The sequence below is a fragment of the Heterodontus francisci genome, chromosome 15 (assembly GCF_036365525.1).
Source record: "Heterodontus francisci isolate sHetFra1 chromosome 15, sHetFra1.hap1, whole genome shotgun sequence".
In the NCBI taxonomy this organism is placed as follows: Eukaryota; Metazoa; Chordata; class Chondrichthyes; order Heterodontiformes; family Heterodontidae; genus Heterodontus; species Heterodontus francisci.
In genome coordinates, this window is record NC_090385.1 from 36,320,272 (window position 1) to 36,336,280 (window position 16,009).

The window sequence follows — 16,009 nt, forward strand, 5'->3', positions numbered from 1 at the left end:
TGTGTTGGCACAGAGGTAGATCCCTGGGCAAAAGGGGGGCAGGCGTGAGGAACAAGGGACAGGAGGCAATGGAGCCAACACCCTCAGCATGGAGCCAACTTACAAAGGATAAGCTGCCTGGCCTGGTGGAGCCTCAGCGCAGCAGAACGCTGTGCCTGTCCAGGCAGATGGTTATTGACCCGAGGGCCTTCATTGAGGGTCATCCGAGGATTAGCAGAAACCGTCGCCATGGTCTTCTTGTGGCTCTAAGCTTCACAGTGGCCTTGCACTTTCCTACAATTGACTTCTTCCAAAGTGCAGCAGCAGACATTGGTGGCATCTTTCAGGCAGCAGCAAATCTTTGCATCACAGAGGTGTCGGATGCTCTGTTGGAGAGGGTGGGGGATGGGAGCACTCAAGCTCAACGTGCAATGGGATGTGCTTTTCTTGCAGGATGCCCTCAGGTGCAGGGATCATCGATTGAGGCATCAACTGAGCAGCCAGAGTGATTCCTCAATAGGAGGGGATTCCACTCCCTAAATGTAAAATTGCCATGCAACCATAGGAAGTGCTTTATGGAGGTGCTTTCCTGGAAGCTGCCATTACGCCTTTATCGTCCGACACTTGCAGGGGTCTCAGCTCTTCATGAAGCTATCAGAGATCCATAGGTGGCTGTTAGTGCATAAGGCTTACCCCTTGTAGAGATGGCTGATGACTCCGGTGTGTAACCCTGCCATGGAGGCTGAGAGACACAGCAACTGATGCTACCTGAGCATGAGTAATCAGTGAGCAGGGCATCGGCCTCCTGATAATGAGGTTCAGGTGTCCTGACCAGTCGGGTGGTGCCCTCCAGTTCAGTCCCTCAATTGTCACGTGCTGAGCCCCCAATTACAGGGCCCTCCAGAGAGGTGTGGACCATGAGGAGGGAGAGGCGCTGGAATGCTACAGTCCTCGGAGGGGGAAGAAAAAGGAACAAAAGGAGGAGCAAGATGAGGACGAAGAGGAGGCTGAAGAAAAACTGGAGAGCGGTCCCCAAGCTTTGCAGGGATGCCGCTATGGCAGGCTCAGGAGGCGGAGCTCATCAGAATGGCAGGGATGCCATGGCCACTCTGATGCAGAGACACTGGACCTGCGCGATACTCAGTCTACAGGACATTTGGAGAGGAGAGTCTCCTTCAACTGAGTGAGAATAACCATCAGTTCATATCAAAAGTCAGCAATCTTCCAATGGCACAAACTGTGCAAGGCTCCAGAGTCTCACCTTACACACTCTTCCCCAGCACACTCCATTGCTTTGCCAACCCTTACTTCCCATTCTCCTGCATCTCACCATGATTAGATGGAAACACACAGTCTGCCTTATTGCAACAAATTTCCCAGTGCTTTATCACTTAACAGTTCACTATTATTTACATCAGAAACACCCACGTGACCTACAAACTGACACAGTAGACTACAATCACAGCCAATCCTATGAGGTGCTCCCCCTATGCCTGTGGCTGAGGATGAGGTCGAGGCAGACTGCTCGCTGCAGCCTGACTGAGACACAGATGGCCATTGCGGTCTCGGTGTGGGGGTACCGGTGGGGGGCTACTTCCAAAGGCTGCTGCATGGGCAGTCTCTGTCAGTGTAACTCTACAGATGCTTCATTCGTCAGAGGAGCCATGGAGGTGGATGTTGATGATGGACCCCGTGAGGGGTGGCCCTGTCACCACCATCTGTCGCCTGCTCAGCCCTTTCATGGTGCCCTTGATCACTGGTGACGACCAGCAGCTGGGACGCAGCTGTCATCCACTCCATGCTTCTTTACATGATTTGTGCCACTGACTGGAAATGCTGATGAGTCTGGCATCCTATGCATATCAGCGCGCTGTTCTTGCATCCACTCTGAGTGCTGCCGCATATGGCTCTCCAAGAGGTTGGCCGCTCTCGCAATGGAGGAGTTCATGCACTCAAAACTCTGAGATATTGTGGTGCACATGAGATGAATGGGCTCCTCCTTTCTCATCCCATGATTCTGAAGTGCCTCAGGTAGCTCCAACATGTGGGCACACATCTCACACTAATTCTCCAGGTAGAGCCACCTGTTTCGTGACTCCACAAGCTTTGCATCTCCACCCTGCTGAGTAGGACTGCGCCTATCCATCCTCTGAGGGGGACCAGCCACAGTTGACTTTGCCTCCCCCAAATCCTCCTGCTCCAAAGTGATGTGTGCTTCACCCTGTGCCACCTCTAATAATGTATGAGGACCCACTGAGGTGTGTGTGTTTGCAGTGATGGAGGGTGCACAAGAAAGATCTGACGGTGAAGGTTCCAAGGTGTCATCCTCCTCTGACTCCTTGGGAACTTGCTGTCTGTGTGTGGACTCCTGCCCCTCTGCAAGCTGGCCCCGTAGGAGAAATAAGAGTAGATGGTGATGAGAGATCAGGACAGTCAAAAGATGCCTCTGCTGCTTAAAACAATGAAGTGACAGCTTATGCATTGACAACTCGTTGCACAGGCAGCATTACTATGCATCCCCTGAACCTTGAGTTGTTGAGATGTTTTCACCCTGTCTATGGTGGACTCCCATTTCTCCGTACCCAACGTCCCTGTGGCATGACACTCTTGCCACATCAAGAGCCAACTCCTTACCATCCAGGCATGCCCTCTTGTTCTCCCGGCATTCAACTTCCATTTGGCTTGCAAGGTGAAGAAAGATGCCGTTAGGACAGTGCCTCTCTCCCTCACCACTCACAGCTTTTCATTTGCATATGCTGCTGCAGTCTGCACTCCAGCCTCCTGACCCACAGCACCAGGGTTCTGACCTAGGCTTAGGGGTCATTGAGGCTGCTGAGCATAGAGCTCTCTTATGGTCAGGGGAGCTTTCTGCACCCTCAGGATGCCCCTCTCTTTTGCATTCTGGTGACCAGGGGGCATATGATCTGGGTCTATCTTGGACTCACTTTTCCAGACCTGAGGAGGTCACTGAAGCATTTCTGACACTGCAACCAGTTCCTCCTCACCACTCCTCTGCTGCCGACCTCATGAGCCACCTCCAGGCATGCCTTCTTGGTGTGCCTTGCAGGCTTTCTGTTGCCGCTGGCAGGGAACAGGATGTTTTTGCATTCAGTCACCACCCCCAGTGACGCATCAAAGTAACAGGGCATGGGGGGAGGGGCGCTGCCCTGGCACAGGGGCCTTCCCTTCTCACTTCCCTCTGCTCTGCTCCTTCTTTCATCTTCTAAACAAATGGCAACCTCAGCAATGGCTGCCACACGTCCTTTAAATCATACCCGCTGCTGCCTGTGTCCCGCCTGCTTCTCACATCCATTGCAGCTAATTGGGTGGCAAACGCAACTCTGGGCCAATTAAAAGTTCTACATATTAAAATCACAATGCACCCGCGTTGCCGCAACAGTGTGGAGTCTGGACCCGAAACTGAGCACATCATCAAGTTTCCGACCCCAGAATGGAAATCCCGCCTGAGGAATTTTAATTACCGTGAATAAAAATTAACTTGACTTTGTTTCCAAATAAAAAGCAATTTGAGTGAAATCAACTGGTTTATCCACAAACTGGCTGTAAAACTGACGATCTGAAAAAGTGTTTTGCCATTATACATGTTGGCATATGGGTTTCTTTTATAAACGTTGACATAATAAGCACAACTCAAGTTTCTATGGGAGGTAAGGTTTGTGGACAGGAATTGTGTCTCAACTGGAAGATGTTGGATAATATAAATAAATCACTATACATTTTACTGACTACATCTATCTTTTTAGTAACTTTAATTTTTTTTTTAAATCATCATACATTGGAAATGCTGTGCAAAGCTGCCTGACAAAGGAATAATTGTGTCATTATAGGTTTACTTCTGTTACAATAGTTTAGTAATGCAAGTTATTTTGTCATTAGATTATTAGCTACAAGGCTAAGTTATTGCCATGCCCAATAAGACATAGTTCCATAAGGATGAATCTGACTGCTGCTTATGCTTGGCATAGCCATGCCCTGCAATTAGCTAATATCTTAACTATACAGCACATATGGGTCTTACTCTGTATTTCATTCTGTGTGCAATGCGTTATGTAATGACAGCTTTGTGCAAGGTGCAATATTAAATTGCTATTTACAGAAACGACTGAAAATATTATACCTTCTTAAATGAATAGCAGCTTTTAATTATAGGGATGTTAACCTGATATTTGAATTATCACTAACCTTATTCTCAGACATTTTATCTCATCCCCAAAGGCTGTACTTGTAATAAAACTATGTTAGTTTTTTTTAATGCAAATTAAGCTTTCATATGCTGGTTACATTTGCTCACTGTGCTTCAGCAAACAATAATTAAGAAGTTTATAAAACAATGGCATTTTCTTCATTCTTTTTCAGCTAGTCCAGTATTTTCTAGGTCTACCTTTTAGCCTTGGACAAACAATAAGCTACAATGTGAAAAGGATTATAGTACATTCTGTCAGTGGAATTTTTTGTACAATCTGGCTTTGAGATTTTCTTAAAGCAAACTGTTCTACAGCCTAAAGTTCATCCAAATGACTTTCCTTGAGTAATAATGTTGACAATTGTCTTGCAAACATTTATAACAGAAGAGAAAATATAGATGATGATCATGGAATTTTGCAATAAAATGAAAAATCCATAATGTTAAAGACCAGTGCTGTCTGAACAGAACAATATAAGTCAGAAGAAGTACAGCCATAAGTACTTTCATAAGGTTTCTTACTTATCAGCCAATTGCTCTTAATGTAAAATTACAATAGATTTCTCCTTTAACATCATATTGGTCCCTTATGTAAGTGAGCCATGCAGATAATACAGCACCAAGGTTCAGCTCCTGGTCTGTGATGAGTTAGCTCATGTGATTTAGTCTTGGTGCAATAATTGGCTTCCGTGTCCCTTGGTGAGGGAAGTGAAAAATCAGCTGTAGTTACTGTTCTTAATTGCTAACTAGTGGTCCTTGCTGGGTGGCATACATATGGGGACAGGACAAGGATTATGATTACACAGCCTCCCAATATTCACTTTCCAGGCTCAAACATGAAGAATGCTACTAGAGGCAACCATGGAACTGAACACCAGCAAGAAGCCATTGCCCTCAGCAGAAAAGCAGGAGGGCAAAGAAAGCGAGAAAAATCAGATAACATAGTGAAAAAAATTCTACATTTTAGTTGAGGAGGAAGAGGGGTGAAATTGACGATCATATTATTTCAAACTCAATATGGATTCAAAATCATTCCTGTTATGTCAACAAAGTAGCACATTGAAAGTCCCTATCTCATGTCTTCTACAATTATTAAAATTGATATCAAAAGAGGGTATCTTTTTATCTTACTGTGCTTGCAATGCACATAGCATCTATCTAACCAAGGAAGATTAGTGTTTTGAAAAGTGAAAGTTAGAGATCCATGATCAAGACATAGATTTGTAACACTGCCTGAGATGTGTAAGGATGTCAACTCAATTCACTACTTGTCCTTTATATATGTCAAAAACCATCAACCGTTAAATGAGATCAACTGAACCTCTTTGGCACTTTTGTTCTCCGTTGCTGTTGCTGGTTTGGTCAGCTTACTTGGGTGGGTGGAAAAAGCAAATGCAGTCAATGAGGACAAGTTTTGTGAAATGTAACATGAGCTGTCAGGTAAGGGCAACATACCATGCCATAAGCTGCCAGTCAAGCCGACATGGTACGAGTGACTTTGTGAGCTGTCAATTAGAGTGGCATACTATGTGACAGAACAGGAGCCATCGACAATAAAAGAAGGAAGCAGTGCAGAGGATCATTCTACAGTCTGGTCAAAACAAGATCAGTTGTTGCTTTCTTAATGACATTTAACTTTGACAAACTCAAATGTGGCCAATTCCCTTATTTGGTACATTGTTTTATAAAACATCATGTTTAACTTGTCCCAAGATCAGGGACAAGTCTTCATGAAATAAATATGAGAAATAGGGAACAACTGTCTACTCAGTAGTGAGTCTTCACTATTGTTAACTTGAGTTCCCATAGAAACACCAAATAGGCTTTATTAAGGAGGATGGGGCCAATGCTGCATGCGGAAAACATCAACTATTTTGACATATTCTGTCTCTTTATCTTTTCTGAAGCTTTTGTCCATACAGGAAGTCATTCATCCAATTAGCACTTAATTGATATTATTTTCCTTAGCCAACTGCAATTTCCCCTCACGTTAGGATTTTTCCTGTTTTCTTACTGTCTGGGCAGAGATTACAATCCTATAGGTCCAGCTACAAATCTTTGTTTTGCCACCCTGCCTGCTCATCTAAAGGCATTGGCTTTTTATTGGAGTCTGGTTCCATAAATGGCAGTTGCCCTCCAATATCTCACCTAGATGTCTGTTCTTCATGTGTGAGGCACAATGACGGTTGACAGACCATTCTACCATGGGAGACAGGATACTCAAGTCCAGTTCCATGGATGCCCTCCACATACACAATATTACTGAATAATTAATGGAGAGGAATCTTGGCCGATTTCCCTCTTCCCTAGTCCAGGGGCAATGACACCAATTATAGCAATCATCACCAATCCAACTGAGATCAGCAAATTTACCACAAATGGGAATCAAACTTGGCACCTTTTAGTCTGTATATCTCAGTTACATGCTGATTTTAATAAATTAAGTACTGGCATTCAGTTACAGACTCTTAAATGGCTAGATTCAACTTTTAATCATTAAAAGTAATTATTACATAAAAATTATACAACCCTGCACAAAAATGTCAAAACTTCTGTGATACTACATGACTCTTTGCACCTCTCAGAATGCTTGACCTAGTAATTGTTAGTTATTTTCAAAGTCTTACAGCCGTAAAGGACTTAGCAGTGAGAAATATAGATGGACAACAACTTGCAGCCAAATATTGTCTTTGTTATAAAAAATGTCCCAAGGCACTTTACTGGGGATGGGGGTGAGGAGTGATGGGGTGAGTGTGGGTGGGTGGGGGGAGGAATAAAGTAAATAAAAGGGATAAAAGAGTTAGGAAGAACTGAAAGATTTGTTGAAAAGATGCACTTTGAGAAGGTTTTTCTATGTGGATAGAGAAGTGGAGAAGTAAAGTGTTTGGAGAGACAGCTGAAGGTTCTGCTCTCAATGCTGGATAAAGGGAAGTGATGATATGCAGAATGTTGGAAGATCAGAGGGTTTAGGAGAGGATAAAGACTGCAACAGATTGCAGAGGTAGGGTGAAGGATTTGTAATTCAATGCCTGGGGTATGGGGCAGAAAGCCAGTGTAGGTCAATGTCAATGCATGTGATGGGGAAAGCAAGGCGTAGCTCAGGACAGAATTCATGCTGTTGAGTTTTGAGCAAATTGAAGTTATTAGAGGTTGCAGGATGGAGACCGTTAAGAGGAGATTGGAGAAATTGTGCCTAGAGGTAACAAAAGCGTGGCAATAGAGTAAGGTTTAGACTGAGGCAGATGATCTTGCTGAGGTCTAAGTAAACAGTCTTTATGATGGATAAGATTTGAGGTTTGAAACTCAGCTATGGATCCAACAGGATGCCAATATTTTGTAACTTGCTTCAGCCTGAGTGCTGGAGGGAGAAATGGGTTAGTGTCCTGAAAAGGGTGCTGTGTTTATAGCAGGGCAAACACAATTGATTCAGTCTTACTGATAATGTTGGAAAATATTTTAATTTATTCACAACTAGTCTAAGAGGTTCTTGTGGGCTGAGGGGAAGCAGCTGTGGAGTTAAGCTGACCCAGTATCTTTAGGTTACATAGATAAGGGCGAGAAGGCGGGCAAGCATAGTTCCTTAGGTATTCTAGATATGACTGTACAGGGCAGGATAAGATGCCACTGCTGGAGATATGTTTGTAGGGGTTTCAGTGGAGCCACTAATGAAAATAGTTAAAAAGCGCTGTAGAATGTCAAATAATATGTGGATGTAAATGAACTTTACTAACCTCCACTTGCTGCCTCCCACTCCCTATTTTCAACTCTTCAACCTTCTCACAATTAGTCCATTGTGACAATTTTTTTTATAACACCTTGAAACTGTAATGGTTGAAGGCATAGAGAATTAAGGCATACCTGGATCAAATAGTTCATCAGACTTGCTGCCAAGGCTCACAAAAGAATGGTAATTTCAGTGAGTTCGCAGAGGGCTGTTGGTGTCTGTGAAACCACTCCTCAGAATTCAGTGCCTTCAAGAAGAAGAAAAAAATGATAAACTTAACAACAAATGGTCACACAAGAAATTACTTTTGTTTCAAATCTGGCTGAGGTGCTTTCTAAGATTTTCCAAAAATTCCACCAACTTGTTTGGGGTATATTTGAGCATTTACTTTCAACAATTATAGTTATCTAATTTGTTGTAGGATCTGTTGCTCTGAGGAATGAACTTTGGTGGGAATGCAGTAAAACTAAATATTTATTTTATGTAACAAAAACAGAAAGCACTGGAAATACTCAGCAGGTCTGGCAGCATCTGTGGAGAGAGAAACAGTTAACATTTCAGGTCAGTGACCTTTAATCAGAACTGGGAAAGGTTGGAGATGCAACAGGCTTTGAGCAAGTGATAGGGGGGAGGGGAGGATGAAGAACTAAAGGGAAAGTCTGCGATAAGGCAGACCACAGCAGAGATTAAATGATAAGAGGTGTCATGGAACAAAAGGCAAAGGGGGTGTAAATTGTTGAAGAAAAAGACAAAGTATTAGTCCAAGAGAGTGTTCATGGCAAAATAATAAAAAGCTTTGCCTGAAAGCAAAAATATGAAAAACGAGTTTAAGACAGGCATATGGTTAAAAATAAAATTAAATAATAACATTTTTTTTAAAAGGCAGTCATGACCTGAATTTGTTGAACTCAATGCTGAGTTCAGAAAGCTGTAGAGTGCCTAATCAGAAGATGAGATGCTGTTCCTTGAGCTTGTGTTGATGTTCAGTGGAACACTGCAACAGGCCAAGCACAGACATGTGGGTGAAAGAGCAGGGTGTTGAATTAAAATGGCAAGCAACCAGAAGCTCGGGTTCACACTTGCGGACTGAGCGGAGGTGTTCCACGAAGCCGTCACCAAATCTGCATTTGATCCCCCCAATATAGAGGTGACTGCACGATGAGCAGCGAATACAGTACACAAAATTGGAAGAAGTATTTTATGCTCTTTTGATCACTCTAATGACAACAGAATGCTTAAAGCCAATAGTCAGTGCTCCATTGTATTTTTCAAGTGCCCTCTCTCCCCTCTTCGCCTGATGGGACTGACCACAATAGGGTATGGTTCATTTCCTAACCCAGGGATTAAGAGGCCAATTTAATACCCCAACTGTTATACTAGTTAAGATTAACTAACTCAGCATAGACCAGGGATCAGACATGTACCTACAAGTCTGTATAGCTCAGTGCCTTTACCACAGAGTCAACAGAACATCTGGCTCCACTTTCTTGATGCACGAGGGAGTCCGCATTGAAGAACTATCAACTTGTATTATTGGTGCAGGTTTATCAGCAAATGATTGGAAATTGAGTGCCAGTAACTTTATGTCCAGTGTGAATTTGTCATCTAAAAAGATTATGTAGTAAGTATTGTAGGATTTTTGTAACAGATTACACTTGCACTCCTAAGCAAAACCACACCTCACAAATCTATATTACTATATTTTTCATAGTGGAAATGAGAACAGATAGCCATGTCCTATCATGACTTTGAACTCTTCATTACTTATCCCTGGATATTGTTAAAAGAGAAAATATGATCATCTCCCAATGTTCCAAATACTTTGCTGCTACATCCTTCTATTTATCAAAATAAAGATGTGGGATTTCCCAAGAAAAGGAATTTCCTCAAAAGTGTAACTACATTGCAAGAGCAGAATTGTGCCGTTGTTTTTCAATGAAATCCAAATGTACCTGATTTATGTCAGTTTCACGTTGATTTGCTATGTGCAAATTTCCTTGCTCACTTGCACCACTCTCAAGTTATGCTGTTGAAATCCCACTTGGCTCATTAACATAATGCTGCTCATATAGAAAAGGTCAGAGGATGCAAGTTCCCTGTATTTACAGAATCGTACAATGTTTACAGCACAGAAGAAAGCCATCTAGCCCATTGTGTCCATGCTAGCTCTCTGTAAGAGCTACTTAGCTAGTCCCAGACCCTGACCTTTTCCCCGTGGCCCTGCAAATCTTTTTCTCTTCAATATATCCATGTAACTGAAGTCTCTCCTCCCTGGAACCATTCTCATAAATATTTTTTGCACTTTCTCCAATGCCTCCACATCCTTCCCGAAGTGTGGTGCTCAGAATTGGACACATTACTCCAGTGCTTCATAAAGATTCATCATAATTTCCTTGCTTTTGTACTCTATGCCTCTATTTATAAAGCCCAGGATCCCATATGCCTTATTAACCGCTTTTTCAACCTGCCCTGCAACCTTCAATATTTTGTGCACATATATACGCAGGTCCCCCTGCTCCTGCACCCTCTTTAGAATTGTATCCTTTATTTTATATTGCTGTTCCTCGTTCTTCCTACCAAAATGTATCACTTCATACTTCTGTGTTAAATTTCATCTGCCGTGTTATGATGACTGAGGCGGGAGGAGTGCACTGTTTTCTAGTTCCACTTCTCCACAGGTCACAACATATATTTAAAATGTTTACCCAGTTACTGATGTGGTCAATCATATTTTCTACTCTTTATCCCAGAAATATACCAACCAGGTTTCTTTAATAAACAAGAAAATTATCAGTTTATCAAACAAGACTTATCCAGTAACAAAGTAAAGCATTAACACACATTGAAATATGAAAGTTCCCTTTTAAAATCCACCCCCCTCCCTTCCCACTGACACACACACACTGAAAAAATACAGAAATTCTCTCTGCAGAGGTCTGTTACAAAATAAGACAAAAAAAGAGAAAATACTTTGGCCAAATACTTACCAATTCTTAAAGAAAAAAAGAGAAGATATGGAAGGAAGTCAGTTGACCCTTTTGATCTAGTATCCGGGTATATGGAGACAGGTCACTGGGATCTTTTCTAAAGGAGTTCTTTTCAGGCAGTGTTGAGAATTAATCTGGCAAGTTTTTCCAGCTTCTCAGAAGAGATGCAGCACCAGGGATTTTAGCTCTCCTACACTGGTTCTTTGTAGGGTTTCTTCAAAGTGGTAGAGAAAGAGGTGAGCTGGGTGATTTCTTTTTCCTTGGCTGGCAAAACACCAACTGTCTTCAGAACAGTTCACACCCCAACTGAACTGAAAACAATATCTCCGAAGCGAAACCACAAAACAAAAAGTCAACCTCCTGACCCCCATAAAGCTTGACATGTGGCTTCTCTGAAAACACCTTCCCCATGTCACCAAGGCTTCTCTTGTTTACTGAGCCCAAAGCATAAGATTTCCAGCAAAGGTTGTTTTCAAACAACATCAGTGTCCTTTCAGTGAACTGTCAACAACAAAGCAAAGTCCAGCATTTATGAAATCTTCAGCCTTCCAATGAATCCATCTCCACAATTTAAACACGAGTCCTCAAAAACTACTGAACAAAAAATATAGAAGCATCTTCATAACAATGCGTCCACCATACCACCAGCCTGTCTATGTCCTCTTTAAGTCTATCACTATTGTTATGGACAGGTGGGAAATGGCACGGCTGGTTTCCACTTGTCACCTCCCAACGGTACACAGATAGTGATTTTGTTTAAGTTAATGTTTCAGCCCCTGTGTTTTGTTGGCCAAATAGACAGACGGTGGCATATTTTCTTCTGATTTTAAACAGGAGATTAAATATTTATTGAATGATAATCACCTGAAATGTTCACAACACCACCTATGCATGCATTCACTCTCTCATGTATACTCAAGAAAAGATAGATAGAAGGTAAAGGATAAGAGGTGTTAAGAGTTTAAGGTGTAAAAGTCTGCTGTTTTCAGAAAAAACCTGTGGTATCCTCTTGGAATATAAGTTTAAAGTTGCAGGCCTGTTTGCTGGTTGTCTTGCCCTTGCTGGGTTGCTGAAGTCTCCTGGCAGTTAACACTTCAGTTCAAAGACGGTGCTGGTATTTCTTAGTTCAATTTTCACAGTAACATTTGCAATGACCGTCTCAAACAAGAGAGAATTTAACCCTTGATGCTCAATAGAATTACCATCGCTGAATCCCCCACTATCAACATCCTGGGAGTTACCATTGACCAGAAACTGAACTGGACCAGCCACATAAATGCCGTGGCTACAACAGCAGGTCAGAGGCTGGGAATTCTGCAGCATGTAACTTACCTCCTGACTCCCCAAAGCCTGTCCATCATCTACAATGCACAAGTCAGGAGCGTGATGCAGTACTCTCCACTTGCCTGGATGGGTGCATCTCCAACAACACTCAAGCAGCTTGGCATCATCCACGGCAAAGCAGCCCACTTGACTGGCACCCCATCCACCACTTTCAACATTCACTCCCTTCACCACTGACGCACAGTGGCAGCAGTGTTTACCATCTGCAAGATGCACTGCAGCAACTCACCAAAGCTTCTTCGACAGCACCTTCCAAATCCATGACCTCTACCACATGGAAGGCCAAGAGCAGCAGATGCATGGAAACACCACCACCTGTAAGTTCCCCTCCAAGCCACACACCATTCTGACTTGGAACTATATTGCCGTTCCTTCACTGTCACTGGGTCAAAAACCTTATCACTTATACTTATCATTTTTTTCTTCTTATTTAGTTAAATATTGTTTCTTTTGCCTCATTGTTCAGCTTTCTATTTTTTCCTCCTAATTGGTCATTGTTTTACTTTCATTATTCACCAATCAAATTGCCTTTCTCCCCAATCAATAACATCCTAAAAACAATTCAAACATACATCCTCGATGGCAGTTCCTGGCTTACTCTATTATTTACTCTATTAGTAATTTTTGTCAAGTAATGGATACACAAAAAATGATTTCCCACAAGAAAATTACAATCTTACCCATAAAATGGCCATCTTCCAATTCCTCTGTCGTCTTCCCAGCAAAGAAAGTCAAGAACTTTGATCGCGGGTACATCCTCCCCCACCAGCAGACAGCAACACTCCCACCCATAGCTCCAATACTCCGGGACCCACACCTACTTAGGCCTAAAATGAAAGATAGGTGTGCAACAGACCAAAGCCACACATGTGTTAATGATTCTGACCCTCTAGTCCTGACTCTGGCTGTTCCACACCTCTCCATTGCTCTCTGACTCAGCAGCTCTCCAAGAGCGCTGTGCATTTTGTGTGCAAATTCCACTAATTTATCCTTTACTAATTTAGCAGCATAATTGAGTATTGTATTTGCTTTGTTGATTGCTGTTCCACAGTGACTAGACTTGCAAGTATCAATGGAGTTGTACTGGATGAATGATTTTATTTTCTAAATGTAATTCTTTTTTAAATCAACCACGGTGTGAGGAAGGTAACATTTACATCTGACTGCATTTAGGAAATGTGTCATAAAAATCTTATTACCTGCAGAAAATGTGTCTTTTCCTTGATAATATTTTTCTCTGACATGCTGACAGATATCATCTGCACAATCTGTTGAGATCAGATGTTAGGTGTCACCTTTAGCGATTTGCCCTAACACAGATTTATGACATAGGATATTACATGCTGAGCAGCAGAATCTGCTTTTTTTTTTCTTGAGCAATGACCTACCTGGATTGATATTACTGGAGATCCACCAAATAAAAACAGGGGAAGCAGACTCACTTTGTGTTCACATCTGTATATCAGTGGTTACTCTTGATTTTGCTGATGAATAATGGATTTTGCTCTGTTGTTACCGTGTGCCATTCACCAAGCTTGCATGGAAAAGGTGGAAAAATCAAAAAAGATCTCTCTCGCTGCTGAGAAATTATTTAAAAAATTTTTTTTAGATTAGAGATACAGCACTGAAACAGGCCCTTCGGCCCACCAAGTCTGTGCCGACCATCAACCACCCATTTATACTAATCCTACACTAATCCCATATTCCTACCAAACATCCCCATCTGTCCCTATATTTCCCTCCCACCTACCTATACTAGTGACAATTTATAATGGCCAATTTACCTACCAACCTGCAAGTCTTTTGGCTTGTGGGAGGAAACCGGAGCACCCGGAGAAAACACACGCAGACACAGGGAGAACTTGCAAACTCCACACAGGCAGTACCCAGAATCGAACCCGGGTCCCTGGAGCTGTGAGGCTGCAGTGCTAACCACTGCGCCACTGTGCCGCCCACAAGTCTTTTTCAACCTCCAATTTTCTCTGTTCTGCTGTGAAGGTATCAGGGGTAAAATTAGTGCAAAATGGGCCATAGCAAATCAGTAGCCTGTTTTAAACCCTGCCCGGTTTTCCTTCCCATTGAGCAATAGAAAGGTAAATGGGGTTAGGTATTTGATGGGCTGCTGATCAGTGGCCCACTACTTTATCACCCAATTTATTTATTTTATTTATTTAGAGATACAGCACTGAAACAGGCCCTTCGGCCCATCGAGTCTGTGCTGACCAACAACCACCCATTTATACTAACCCGACAGTAATCCCATATTCCCTATACTAGGGGCAATTTACAACGGCCAATTTACCTATCAACCTGCAAGTCTTTGGATGTGGGAGGAAACCGGAGCACCCAGCGAAAACCCAAGCAGACACAGGGAGAACTTGCAAAACTCCACACAGGCAGTACCCAGAATCGAACCTGGGTCCCTGGAGCTGTGAGGCTGCGGTGCTAACCACTGCGCCACTGTGCCACCCAATTTGTTATGGTTTATGCGTGAGCCCAGAAAATAAGTGTTGGCAGGCTATTTCACTTAGGGGCTGTATTTTATGAGTCCACTGCTGATTTCAGTGGCGGGCGAAATGCCAAAGAGCTGCCACGATTCCAAGCACGGCAGCACACTTAAATAGCTGGGGCGGGCCAGGGTGCCCCCCACCCCCCGATCATGTGGAGGGGGTAGGCTGTCTGACACCAGCAATGACGTCAGCTGCCTGTGCGTACATGCTGATGCCATTTTTTAAGGACTGTCAGCCCTACCAGGAAATGGAATTAAAATAAATAAATGGATCCCTTTCGCCCCTCACTCACCCCTCAATAACATTTAAATTAATTTTCCCCTCCCCCACAAAATCACTTAGCTTTACCATATGACCTTCCCCCCACAAACTTTCAACTTCAACTCTTCCCATCATCCCCTACACCCATGACACTAATTTGACCCCGTTCCCTCCCCCACCCCTCACACTGATAAATGTACCAACCCCCCCACCCACCCCCAAAACAAGTGTTTCGCCTTGTTTCCCCGGACGGGGATCCGAAGGAGCGTGTGTGCCGGCCGCCGGGCCAAAGATCATGGCAGGACATCAGGAGGCAAGGTGAGATTAATTCATTCATTTATTTTAATTTATTTAAATAGCAGTCCCATTGCTGAGCAGTGGTGGGGGGGGGGGGGCGATGGGAGCCGTCACAAGGCCTTGCCGCCGCCAGCAATATCGGGCTGGGCTATCACGGCATCGGGGTTCGTGGCCGGCCTCATCCAGGGCTATTGTCAGGCCCACGCAACGCCATGGATCCAGCCGTCAAGGGCTCCTTAAAATCCAACCTGAGCCTAATGCTAACTTTACACATGAAAAGTGCTGGCTGCTTAATAAAAAGGGTAAATTCACCAATCATGCGTTCCCACCAGGGAACAACATTGAAGGGAATAAGGCTACAACGCTGCAGTGTCAATTCTCTATTCTTTGCTGTGATCATGCTTCGGGATCTTTTGATCATTGTTTCTCAGAGAAAGATTTTGGTGTCAAAAAGTAACCTTTGAATGTTAAATTTTAAAGCATGACAGTTAAGATGCCAATGCGATAACTTTGATGATATTTCACCATAGACTGTAAATAATAAGAAATTCATTAGCTTTTCTTGGCAATTAAAAAGCATCCTTTCTGGCTGTGAACAGGAAGAGATAAAGGATGAGAGGGGAAATGTCGGCAGTCAGTCAAGGCTTAGAAACAGAAAGCTGTGAGTCAGTCAGATGTAGCAAATGCAGACATGCGCTTTAAA

At 43.2% G+C, this 16,009-nt stretch overlaps 1 protein-coding gene across 6 annotated transcripts in view; it reads right to left on the reverse strand.

The window, feature by feature from the left end:
• Nucleotides 1-16,009, reverse strand: part of tenm1 (teneurin transmembrane protein 1) — a 1,688,122-nt gene that overhangs the window by 1,260,214 nt on the left and 411,899 nt on the right. For all 6 annotated transcript variants that reach the window (XM_068047383.1, XM_068047386.1, XM_068047389.1 and 3 more), the window contains exon 2: nucleotides 8,042-8,154. The gene's annotated coding sequence lies outside the window, so the exon portion shown is untranslated. The remainder of the gene's footprint in view (nucleotides 1-8,041; nucleotides 8,155-16,009) is intronic.